The sequence below is a fragment of the Erinaceus europaeus genome, chromosome 10 (genome assembly GCF_950295315.1).
Source record: "Erinaceus europaeus chromosome 10, mEriEur2.1, whole genome shotgun sequence".
NCBI classification, from domain to species: domain Eukaryota; kingdom Metazoa; phylum Chordata; class Mammalia; order Eulipotyphla; family Erinaceidae; genus Erinaceus; species Erinaceus europaeus.
In genome coordinates this window covers 64354133-64367560 of record NC_080171.1, presented here as the reverse complement: position 1 = coordinate 64367560, position 13428 = coordinate 64354133, and the positions used below count along the sequence as shown (strand labels likewise).

Sequence of the window (13428 nt, the reverse complement as noted above, 5' to 3'; positions counted from 1 at the left end):
TAGTGATGAAGCTGAAGGTTTGTCATTCCACACCTGAAGTCTCTGGACATAGTCTGAGCTGAAGCATGTTGAGGTGGCACTCATTGTGTTGATTAGGTGCAATATTATTTGATAAGAATTGTGAGAAGCATGCGGGAAAGTGGGCCCTATCCTAAGGTTCCAGGACTGGGGGAAATATAGGCTCTATAGTGGAGATGTGAGGTTCCTGCTGTCTAGGGTTCAAAAAGACAATGGATAGTTATTGTTATCATCACATTATTTGGTAATTGGGCTAACTTTGAAAGTCCTTTTATTAGGGTTTGCTGTATAGTACCCAGTATCTTATATATAGCTGTGCCAGACAGAATGAATATTTAATAAAAGTATGCATTATGACTGAATGAGTAGGAGATAACGTCTATTTCAAATATTGTAGCAACATATTCTAGAAAAATAACAGAGTACTAAATTAATTTTTTAACATTAATTTTAATTTTAATAGGGCAGACCGAAATTGAGACTAGAGAGGGAGGAAGAGACACTTATAGCTCTACTTTGCTGCTCATGAAACTTCCTCCTACAGATGGAAAATAGTGATGTGTGACTCAACAGAGTGCTTCACCACATAGGCCCTGAAATGATAAACTTACATGTTTTCTTGTTACTTATTTATAAGTTAAATAAACATATATTATTTATTGTTATTGTTATTATTATTACTTATTTCTACCATTGTTATTACTTGGGTGACTACACTTCAGATATTCCACTCCTGGAGGTCTCTTTTTTCCCTTTCTTTTTAAAGTAGAGACAGACAGAAACTAAGAGTGAAGGAATAGATATGAAGAGAGACAACTATAGCACTGCCTCAACACTTGTAAAGCTTTTCCTTTCTTCTCTCTCATGTTGTGACTGAGGACTTGAAACTGGGACCTTGACTATGCTGATATGTACTCTACCAGGTATGCCATGGTCTGGCCCCATTTACTTACATATTATCTTATTTATTATTGGATAGAGACAGAGAAAAATTGAGAGGGAAGGAAAGGGAGAAAGGGAGAGATACAGAGAGACATCTGCTGCCCTGCTTTACCTCTTGTGAAGCTTTTCTCATGCAGTTGGGGACCAGGGGCTTGAAACTGGATCCTTTTGCACTATATAGTATGCACTTAACCAAATGTGAAACTGCCTGGTCCCCTTAATATTTTAACTCAAAAATTTTTCAGTTACTTTAAATTTAATATGCATATCACTTTAAATGTAACATTTAACATGTGACAACAAAAAAAATAAAATATATCAAAATAGTTTAAATTACACATTTTTCCTACAATTAAAAGTGACCATAATCAGGGGCTGGGAGATAGTATAACTGTTACTCAAATGCCTTTCATTCCTTAGACTCCTAGGTCCCAGGCTCAATCTCCAGCACTACTATACCAGAGCTTAATAGTACTCAGAGACCAACATACAACCAATAATCTGTATATATCTTATTTATTAATTTTTTTAGACTATGTTTTTTTATATTTATTTATTTTCCCTTTTGTTACCCTTGTTGTTTTTTATTGTTGTTGTAGTTATTATTGTTGTTGTTATTTATGTCATCGTTGTTAGATAGGACAGAAAGAAATGGAGAGAGGAGGGGAAGACAGAGAGGAGGAGAGAAAGACACCTGCAGACCTGCTTCACTGCCATTGAAGCGACTCCCCTGCAAGTGGGAAGCTGGGGGCTTGAACTGGGATCCTTGCACTGGCCCTTGCACTTTGCACCACCTGCGCTTAACCCGCTGTGTTACTGCCCACCTCTTATTTATTTCTGTATTTAGTGTTCTCTCTCTTTCTTTATAACACAGTTTTCTAAGGCTTGGGCATACCATGATTCATCTTAATTAGCTTTCCATTTATGAACATTCAGGTAGTTTCTAATTCTGTTTCTTAATTTATCTTTTATAAATAAGATGATTTTACTCAAAGTTTACTATGCATCTACTGATATAATAAATTCTTCAAGGTAGAATTTCTATCGACTTTCTTGCTCTATGAAGAATATTTGTTACTTTTGAGTCTGAGTATTTTTGAGAAATGTAATTAATGTATGTTGAATATCTGAATGTTATCATTGGTGGCTTAAAATTCAATTATTACAAAACAAGTTAGCAGTGAAAGTATCAATAAAGGAGCATTTTAAAAATTATCATTAAGATATATAAATTATTCCTCCATGCCACCACTTAACTGTAGCTCTTAGGATTTGCTACATATTAAAAGTCCAAGCTCTAGCATACAAGATGTCTTTTTTATGTTCACAACATTTATACTCTCTCCTCCTAGGCTTCAAAAATTGAAATGATTTAGAAGCCATTTGTACATAGTTACCTAGCTCTGTTGCTATTAAAATTTTGACATGTGAATTAAACCAATTTTCACATGTATATATATATTATTTTATATATTATATAATGTAATAGGGAAATCTTGAAATTGATTGTTACATGTATGAGAGATTGGTGGGAAGGGGGAAAAGAGAAAGCATAAGGATATGAAGAAGGAGTTGGGGGTAGGCAGTAGCACAACAGTTTAAGCAAACATGGCACAAGCACACTGACCACCATAGGGATCTTGGTTCCAGCCACCCTGGCTCCCCACCTACAAGGGAGTAGCCGCACAAGTGGTGAAGCAGGTCTGTAGGTGTCTTCCTCTCCCCCTTGCTGTCTTCTCCTCCTCTCTTGATTTCACTCTGTCCTATCCGACAATAACAATAACTAAGGCAACAGGGGCAATATATATTGTTACTCAAAAATATTTAGACCTCACCCCAGATATCTTTTTAAAACTTTTTTCCCATTATTTATGTATTTTTTTTACTATTTATTTATTTATTTTTATTATTTATTTTTTACTATTCATTAACCACTAACCACTAGGTAAGATTAAGGGTGGGAGATAGGTGACTTATCTCACTTTTATTTATTCATTCATTCATTTATTTATTTATAAAAAAAGGAAATATTAACAAAAACTATAGAATAAGAGGGGTACAACTCCATACAATTCCCACCACCAGAACTCCATATCCCATCCCCTTTCCTGATAGCTTTCCTATTCTTTAACCCTCTGGGAATATGGACCCAAGGTCATTGTGGGATGTAGAAGGTAAAAGGTCTGGCTTCTGTAATTGCTTCCCTGCTGAACATGGGGTGTCGATAGGTTGATCCATACTCCCAGACTGCCTCTCTCTTTCCTTAGTGGGTGGGGCTCCAAGGCATATTGGTCGGGTTGTCTGTCCAGGGAGGTCTGGTCGGCATCCTGCTAGCATTTGGAACCTGGTGGTTGAAAAGAGGGTTAGCATACAAAGCCAAACACATTGTTGATCAATCATGAACTTATAGGCTGGAAAAATGTAGATGAAGAGTTGGGGGTCCTCCATTTTGTAGATAGCTAATAGGCATATTTTAGTTATATTCCAAAGGGTCTGTGGCTATACTAGTTTTTTTTTTTTTTTTCCCTGAACCTGAAATCTGATACACAGGTGGATCCAAGTTATTGTCTGGGGAGATGATGGCATGGCTGAAAAGGAACAGAAAGCTGAATCAGGAAAGAGAGTAGCTCCCTAATATGGAAAAGGGGTATAACTATTGTTGACTGTAAACCCCATCTGTTTGATTTGGTTTGGGACCCATATTCAGCTTAGGAGCCTATGTGACCTCTGCATCCCTGTAGATCTGAACTCACATTCTGTGGTCATGAGTTGTAACAGTCCAAGCTGCCTCAATATCAGGATCCATTTTCCTCAGGTGTAGCACAGAATATGTTGTCCAGCCTCCCTTCGGAGGATAGAACATTCTCTACCATTGTTGATCCAAGTTGAAGGCAAGGTCCTTATGGGGGGCCCACAATGGGGTCTAATTTTGTCGTTCCTTTTAGAGATGACCGGTAACAGTGGAGGGAGGGATTTATTTGAGGTCTAGGCCCATCATGTCTGTTTGAGAATCTTAGGACTCCCCAACTACAGCTCCACCTGATGGGGTGGCCTGATAGTGACTAAAGAGTCGTCATCAAAGTGTGCCAGTCTCTTGCCCTTATTCACCTTTTGTAGTCCTTGCTTTAATAAGGTTATTCACCTTATTTTATCCCAGTTCTTTAATCTACCTCATTGCCTCATTGGTTTCAAATGACAATAAAATAGTCTGCCAGAACTTCTCCTCTTCCTCTATTGTAATGTTGGTACTATTTCTATTTTTCCTTTTCTCTCCTTTTCTTTCCTTTCCTTTTCTTTTCTTTTCTTTTTTCTCTCCTCTTTTCTTTCTTTCTTTCTTTCTTTCTTTCTTTCTTTCTTTCTTTCTTTCTTTCTTTCTTTCTTTCTTAGCAGAGCACTGCTCAGCTGTGGCTTACAGTGGTGCAGGGGATTGTACCTGGGACTTGGGAGCCTCAGGCATGAGAGTCTCTTTGCATAACCACTATGTTCTCTCCTCCACCCTCTTTTTTTTTTTTCCTAAGAGCACTGTATCCACCCCACTCCTAGTCTGGTGGATTCATTTCTTGTTTCCAGCCTTGTGATTTCCAAACTTATGTAACAAACTGACCCAGTAGACCTTGAAGACTTGATGAGATGGCACAAGAGACTGATAAACATGACCACATAAATAGGGTAATGGGCAGACACAAAGGTAATGGAGCATAGGTGTTGAAAACTATCAACTTTCACCATAAAGTTCTCTTAATTATTGCCTTGAGCTTTGCTCCGAATCTCTGATCTATTTATTTATTATACTAATTTCATACTTATATTATTGATTAGTATGATCTGAGTCTCTTGAGTTCTTGACAGCTTCCTTGGTTGAATCATATCACTTGGATTCAGACTCTCCCCCAGTCTTTCTGTCTTCTTCCCTCTGCCCCCCTCCTTTGTGTCTTGTTTTATTCAGCACATATTACAATGGTCCAATATATCTTAGAATTAAAGTTTAAGTATTAAAAGCTGCCTTATTATTGTTTAGAGAAATGCTGATTCCTGAAGAACAGAACATTCTGTCAAATCCAGCTTGCATTTTTACCGATACTCTCACACAAGAGTGGCTCTAGGCACTCTATAAAACATCCCTGCATCTCTCTCTTTAGTACCTCAGGAGGGCTTTCTTGGCTGTGTTAGCTGCCATTTCAAACCTACTCTGCCATTGTTATATCTCCTTTGCTCCTATAGACATACCTTATTTATAGTATTCTTGCCTGAATCCTTTGGAAATATACTTTGTTCATAAATATAGTTTGCTTCTTTATTGCAGGGTCATCATTAAACATTATCTGTAGATTTTTCTTAGATCTGCATTCTGCCCAAAGGTCATTCCTACACAACTATAGTTCCTTGAATCCATCCCATTAAGAGTCACAGAGTTCAGACAGATTCCATGAAATAAATCTTAAATGCATGCTTTTGTGTTTTTTTTTTTTTGCTAATATGTTAGTATCACTAAGAATCTAGACTTTGGGCTAGGAGATAGTATAATAATTATGCGAGCATACTTTCATTTTTAAGGCCCTGAGGTACCAAAATCAATCTCCAGCACCCCTATAAGCCAGAGCTAAGCCGTACTCTGCTCTCTCTCAGTATCAGTCTCATTAAAAATAAATGATAAATAAAATATTTTAAAAGAAATTCAGACTGAATTCAGAAATTAAAAGCTAGACTTGATAGTTAGGTCTGCCTTTCTAATCAAGTTGGCACTGAGAAAAAATGTATACTACACTAAGTTGGAGTTTTTCCATTAATAAAATTAAAATGGCTATAGCATTATACTCAGTCTTACTATGGGCATGAAGGTGGTAGAAATACAGAACTTAACACATTGCTTAGAAAATAGAAGTGTTGAATAAAACGTCATGATAGATTTATTCAAATCAGTGTGTGTAGACTATTAGTGGTAAATGAAAATTCTATGGCAAAGTGATAACTGAATAATTTCTACTAAATGATTATATCTCTAGTTATATATTATTTTTCATTTCTAATTATTTTATGTTATATGAGAAAAGAACATAAGTTCTTTTCTCATATAACATTAAATGACCATTTGAAGCAACAACAAACACATGAAGAATCTTTCATATCCTGAAAATAGAATTGCATAAATTGAGTTTACATTCTACAGATTGGGAATATTGGGAGACCTGTAAGTAAAGGCTTTATTGCTGCCACCTGGACTTGTGAAGCTTCCCCTTTAAAAGGTAGACAATAGTCTAACAGGATCATAAAGTTTAGGAGAATCTAGGGAATGCTGCTATAAAAATAGAAATGTATTCATAAAAATATAACATTGGTGTTTTCTTCAAGCATGAAAATTTCTCATTCTCTTCCAAGATAAAAATCTCTAATTCTGCCAGATTTCTCTTGCGTGAGTGTATATGTTGAAAAATGGGTTAGTTTTGCCTAGGGGCTTATAGCTAATTCCTGTGATCCTCTTTCTTTTCTGATAGCTCCTAAGGAAAGTTTCTATTTGTGTTTCTTGACCTAAAAATGAAGTGGTAGTAAGTAAATAGTACCACCCAGGGAATGTATCACACACAGTATTTTAATGTGACGCTAATTGCATCCAGAATTTGGGTCATAAGTTGTTTTCTATGGCTCTTAACAACCAGGCTCCTGAATATACTTATTTCAAACACCTGAAGTACTCGGGCAGTTGAAGTAATTTTAGAGGAAAATTCCCTATGCTACCACTTGGTACTGTTATGTTAAACAACTCTTCTACTTGGAATTATGGAATCCTAGAGTCATAAGAGATTTTAGAGAATACAAGTTCAGCATTTTCCTATTGTATTACAAATTAATGGTATCATTCTCAAAATAATGTGTAAAAGGGTCTTAGTGTAAAAAATTAACTGAACATTATTACTATTTAAAATGCTACATTACTTCTAACCACACATAGACTGATGTACATGAGACACAAAAAGAGATTATATGTGCATGTTTCTATGTTATTTCTTATTTTTTTAGTACATGAATAACATAAGTTATATAGTTACAACTCCACATTTTAAATGCTGCACTATATTTACATATAATCTATTGTTAAATAAAAATATTGATCTTTCAGTCATTTACAACACTATATAAATATTAGAACAGTGTCACACCTTGCTATATATACCTCATTGTACCTAACACTGAAATTCTAGTGCTACTCATACGGTAACATTGAACCATCCTACCCATTCATCCAGTGCTCTTCTCTTACTCTCTGGTAATCACCATATTTTTTTACAAAGTCCAAGAGTATTTTTATTGTTCTTTGACTCTGGTTATTCATATTCACATTAAGATAAACCTTTTGTTAATTGTTTTTCACTTTGTAACTTGTTTCACTTATCATTATCACCTCAAATTATACTTAGAGTGTTGCAAAATACCATATTCTATTCCAAAATTGATGTTGGGCTAATACAGCTATTCTTAGTGAACTGTGAATCTTAGTACTCACATATGCATACACACATACATACAGAAACTCCATTCATAGTATTTCCCACATTTCAGGAAACATGAGTTGTTTTAATATGTTTTGGAGCTTAAATGATATGTAATTTAATTTGTGAAATACAACTGTTATTTTACCATTTCATTTTACAGAAAAAGAAATGGTTCGATTTTCATGACAATTGCCACTTTAGTAAAACTTATGGTACAGATTGAAAATATTAAATACTCATCAGAATTGGCACAAGCATTGTTTGGCATCATAATGCCTGGCAATGGTAGCCCTATCATGCTCTCAATTAATTTTCTTTGCTCTCCTCCTAATGCTATGTAAACTATTATATAACCACCTTAAGTTTCTATAACAGAGAATGTCAGCTTTGAGCTTCCATCTTTATTGTCATTGAATAATAAGAGATCTAATATATTCACCACTCTACACACTTGTTTCATTCAGTGTGAACACTGATAGTGACACAGTGATTGTAACATAAAGCTGTTTATTTTCTTCTCCATCTTCTGCTTCTGCTTTATTTTATTTATTACACATGATAGAGAAGTTCACATGAGACAAAAAGAGAGGGAAGCAGAAAAACTAAAGCACCACTCTTGTACACACAGTGCTGGGAATTGGGGTCCTCTGGGATGAAAATCCAGAGCTCTATCAATTGAGTTATTTTCCCAGCCACAGTTGTAATCTCCTCCTCTCCATTCTCCTAATCTACCTCCTCTTCCTTTCCATTTCCCTTCTCCCCATCTTCCCCTCCTTCCCTGTTCTCCCCCCACCAGTCCTCTCCCTTCCCCACCTGTTCCCCCATCCTTCCCCTTCCTCTCATTCTATCATGTCCTTCTCCTACACTTTCCTCCTTTTCCTGTTTCCACTCCTACTCCTTACATATTTAGTGTAAAGAAAAACATAGTTTGCTAGTGTCTGATGAAGTAACATGCATTATTATTTCATAAATTTTACTGATCAAATATATTTTACTATTCCATATGTAATGAAATGCAAAGAACAAAGAATGCTGGAAATTGAAATATGATGTTTTCTCAATAAAAAGGGTTTGTACAGTTGGTTGACTTGGAAGCTGAACTTGTATTTAACACTATTGTAATATGAATGTTTTACTGACAAACTATAACATCATTGCAAGACTGACCAGCTCCTCATGGGGCGCGAGCACTTCCACACTATGATCATCATCTCTGGCATTATGCTATTCCACTGCAGAATACTGTGCCCCAGTATGGTTCCGTAGCCCCCATGTCCACTTGGTCGATTCCAAATTATATTCCTCCATGAGGATAATTTCTGGAACCATCCGTTCCACCCTGGTTCCATGGCTGCCAGTTCTTAGCAACATGGCCCCGCCAGATATTCGTCGGGATGCGGCATCATCTAAGTTCATTTCCCACGTCTACGCTCGACCAGACCTGCCAATATACGCGGATATCTTCGCCCACCCTGTCCAACGCTTGGCGTCTCGTCACCCAATCTGGTCCCTTATGCCTACACTGAACTTCTCTGTTCCAGTCTCTTGGAAACAAAGTTGGCAGTCAGCTGAGGTAAAGAACAAACACCTCATCACAGACCCCTGCAAGCGTCAACCCGGCTTTGACCTAGCACTTTATGATTGGGCCCTCCTCAATCGCTATCGAACAGGCCATGGCCAGTGCGCCGCTGTGTTCCACCGCTGGGGAACCAGAGATGATCCGAACTGCCCCTGCGGCTACAGACAGACTATGACCCATATAGTCAACGACTGCCACCTCTCTAGATTCAAAGGAGGTCTCGAAACTTTACATCAGGCTCAACCTGACACTGTTGACTGGCTACGGAAGAAGGGCAAACGCTAGAAGAAGAAGAAGCAGCCTTATATTGGCACCTCTGAGAGGGCAGAATGAGCTGTTCCTGGTAGGACTTCAAAAGTCTTTATTTAGAACCTCATTTCTACTCACGGCATAAAGGATGACTAATATTGACAGTGGGAAGAAAACGAAGGGATAAATCCCTATTCTAACCATCTCCTGACTGTTTTCTCTTTAGTTCTATTAGAATAACCTTAGAATGACCACAGAATGTGAGCTCAGATCTACAGGGATGCTGAGGTCACAAAGGCTCCTAAGCTGAATATGGGCCCCAGATCACATCAAATCGATGGGGTTTATAGTCAACAATATTTATACACCTTTCCCATATTTGGGAGCTACTCTCTTCCCTAACCCATCTTTCTGGTCCTTTTTCCAGCCATGACATCATCTCCCCAGACAATAACTAGGATCCACCAGCATATCAGATTTCAGGCTCTGGGAAAGAAAAAAAAAAAAAACCTAGTATAGCCACAGGCCCTTTGGAATATAACTAAAATATGCCTAGTAACTATCTACAAAATGGTTATCCTATGGTTTTGTCAGTGTTTCTTTTTTATAAATAAAAAAAATGAAAAATAAAATAAAAATAAATAGCCTTACAAGAAGTCATGGGGCAAGGGGAATGATATCAATATTATTAGATGGACCTACTTAATTTATTTTGCATCCAGTGTCTTTGGAGGGTTGGAATGGATTGAGGTGGTGGAGATACTCATGTGTGACCCAATACAATTAGAATTGCTTTCATTTTGTTAATAGTAATAGATTAAAAATTACTAGGAGAGTAAAACAACCTGTACCAAGGTGACTATTATAAAATTGACCACTATGACATACCTATTAAACTTGAGACATTTCAGACAAGTGGGTTTTTCAGGATTTCCATTAGTATTATTTGTGTAATCAAAATTTTTATTTAATTTTTGTAGAGTATTATATTGTAATAAAGCCTAATAGTTATTTAAATGATAGACATGTGGTGATGAATACATATAGTTTAATTTGTATTTTGTGTGACTATAATAATCTTATGCAATTAGGTTGACTTGTAAAGAGTATGTGTGTGCAAATGAAGAGAATACATGAAAGAATATTAATCAAAACTGATGAATTTTTAGCCATTTCTATAAATTTATGAATGTGTATTTAGTTTACAAAATTGTTGATTCCAGAGAAAGTATATATTTAATATGTTATCCAGAATATTTAAAGGTAATTGATAAATACCTCAATTCCATAAAGAAATTATTTTTGTTTTCTTACTTTTATATTTTAATATTTGTATTTATTTGCTTATTAATTATTGGATAGAGATAGAAAGAAATTGAGAGGGGAGAGAGAGATAGAGAGGGAGAAAGTCAAAGAGACACCTGCAGCTCTACTTCACCTACTGAAGCTTCCCTCTACAGTTGGGGACCAAGTACTTAACCTGGGTCTTTGTGCACTGTACAAAAGCACTTAATGAGCACTTAAGCAGATGCACCACCACCTGCCTCATTCTGTGCATTTTTTAGAAGAATATTCATAAGCATCTTAAAAAGGAGAAGCTATTAAAAATTGTGCTGCTATGAAACATTGGTATATACAGATCTCATTGGCTGGGTATGTTTGTTTCTTTGGGATATATCCCCAGGAGAAGAATTGCTAAGTCATAAAGCAGTTCCATTTCTAGCCTGGTTAGTTCTCCATATTGCTTTACACAGAGATCAAACTGATGTACATTTCCACCAGCAGTGTAAAAGGGTTCTTTTATCCTTGCAACCTCGCCAAATTTGTTGTTGCTATTGTTTCTGATGCATGATATTCTCACAGGAGTAAAGTCGTATTTCATTGTCTTTATTAACAGTTCTCAGCTAATCAGTTATTTTGAACATTTTTTTAATATGTCTGTTGGACTTTTGAATCTCTTCTGTGAGATAAGCCAGAAAGAGAAGGATGGATATGGGATGGTCACAATCATGGACAGAACTTAAGAAACAAGAACATAGGGAGTTGGTCGGTAGTGTAGCAGGTTAAGCACACATAGCACAAAGCACAAGGGCCAGCAGAAGGATCTGGTTCGAGCCCAGGGCACCCCACCTACAAGGAAGTCGCTTCACAAGCCACAAGCGGTGAAGCAGGTCTGCAGGTGTCTATCTTTCTCTTCCCTTCTCTGTCTTCCCCTCCTCTCTCCATTTCTGTCTGTCCTAATCCAGCAATGATGGACATCAATGACAACAACAATAATAACTATAACAAGGGCAACAAAAGGTAATATAAATAAAGTCCTTAAACACATAGGTAATTTTATTTTTTTATAAATAAACATAAAATATGATGAGATGGAAAACATCATGATTGGTTTATATTAGTTATTTTTTTCATATTCTGAAGAATTTTTGTTTCATTTCATTTAGGGAGCTTATTGGAGATAATTTCAAGATGTAGAATCCTTATATGCGAACTGACCCACTTGAATTTGAAGCACCCACTTTGAAATTACTTCCTGTCATGGTAGGTAAGATAAATGATTATATTGACCTTTGGGAGAATGTGATGAAGAGTGGGTATGTATGTTCTGTGTATAAATATTGAAGGTTTGTAGTCCAACAAATAAGTTTGTAGCTGTGTATTTATTTATTTGACCATTTTATAATAATTGTATTCTGGCTTCTTAAGAGTAGTGTATGATAAGGAATCAAATTTGCTATTTTTTTCTCCTAAATTCAATTGTACTGTGTTATATAATAAGCCATACAGAACACTTAAGAGTTATATACTATTATGTTTACTTTACAAATGTGGCATAGAGAAGTCCAGAGAAATTAAAGCTTTGTGCCATGTCAAGGAACTAGTAAAGAGCACAGGAGTGATTTAATTCAAAGATCTACTCTTCTTGTTCCCATGCTATATTTAGTATGGTGTTGGTGAGGATACAGAGAATTAAAAGGGGCTGAGGACAATATTATCAAATTTTAAACTGTGGTTTAAAATTTGTAACCATCTTTCTTCAGAAAAATCAAAGCGAAGGAATTTTCTTTTTATTTGTATGCTAGAATGTGTTACAACTTTTACAACCCAGCATTTCCCCTACTACTGAAAAGAAATATTTCAGTAAGCATTTTTATGAATTTCATAAATAATAGTGTTTCAAAGGAACTGAAGGTTATAGAACATTTAACATAGGAAAGTTAATGTTATGATTTTATTATTCACTTTTGGAGCCTCAGGCATGGGAGTCTGTTTGCATAACCATTATGCTATCTACCCCTGCCCTGCTATTCACTTTTGGTATAAGTCAAAGTATGTAGTGGGTTTCCTGTATTCAAATATTCTGTTGTGACCCACTGACCATTTTTCTTAAATTTTTTATATTTATTTTCCCTTTTGTTGCCCTTGTTGTTGTAGTTATTGTTAACAGAAAGAGGTAACATATAAATCCATACAAATTGTTGATTAATCATGAAACTAAAGGCTAGAATATTGCAGATGAAGATTTGGGGTCTCCATTTTGGAAATACCTACTGGGTCTATTTTAGGTGTATTCCAAAGGGCCCATAAGTTTATTAGCTTTTGCCTGAGCCTGACATCTGGTATACAGGTGGACCCAGGTTATTGTCTGAGGAGATGATGTCATGTCTGGAAAGAGGGCTAGAAAGCTGGATCAGGGAAGAGAGTAGCTCCCAAATATGGGAGAAGTGTACAAATATTGCTGACTGTAAACCCCATCAATTTGATCTGGGGCTCATAATCAGCATAGGATCTTATGTAACCTCTACATCCTTGTGGGTCTGAACTTGCATTGTGTGGTCATCAGTAGGAACATTCTGACTTGCACCAATTTCAGGGCCCATCTTCTTCTGGTGATAGATAGAATATGTTATCCAACCTCCTTTGGAGGATGAAACATTCTCTACCATTGTTGATTCACATTGAGGGCAGGGTCCCATGGGGGCCCCCAAAGGGGTCCATTATGTTTTTCCTGATGGAGAGCACCAGTGATAATGGAGAGATGACCAGTGGAGTCTCTCATTTCTCATTTCTGATACTTGTAAGATCAGTATAAAATTTTTTTGAAGAAAAAAATTAAAGTATGGAAAATACCTACACATGCTACAATTA

At 36.3% G+C, this 13428-nt stretch overlaps 1 protein-coding gene across 3 annotated transcripts in view; it reads left to right on the top strand.

Moving 5' to 3' along the window:
- LINGO2 (leucine rich repeat and Ig domain containing 2) overlaps positions 1–13428 on the top strand; it is a 1295977-nt gene that overhangs the window by 188753 nt on the left and 1093796 nt on the right. For 2 of the 3 annotated variants that reach the window (XM_060199677.1, XM_060199678.1), the window contains exon 2: positions 11724–11820. The gene's annotated coding sequence lies outside the window, so the exon portion shown is untranslated. Of the gene's footprint in view, positions 1–11723; positions 11825–13428 lie in introns of all 3 variants that reach the window. The other variant, XM_060199680.1, reaches the window with a different exon arrangement.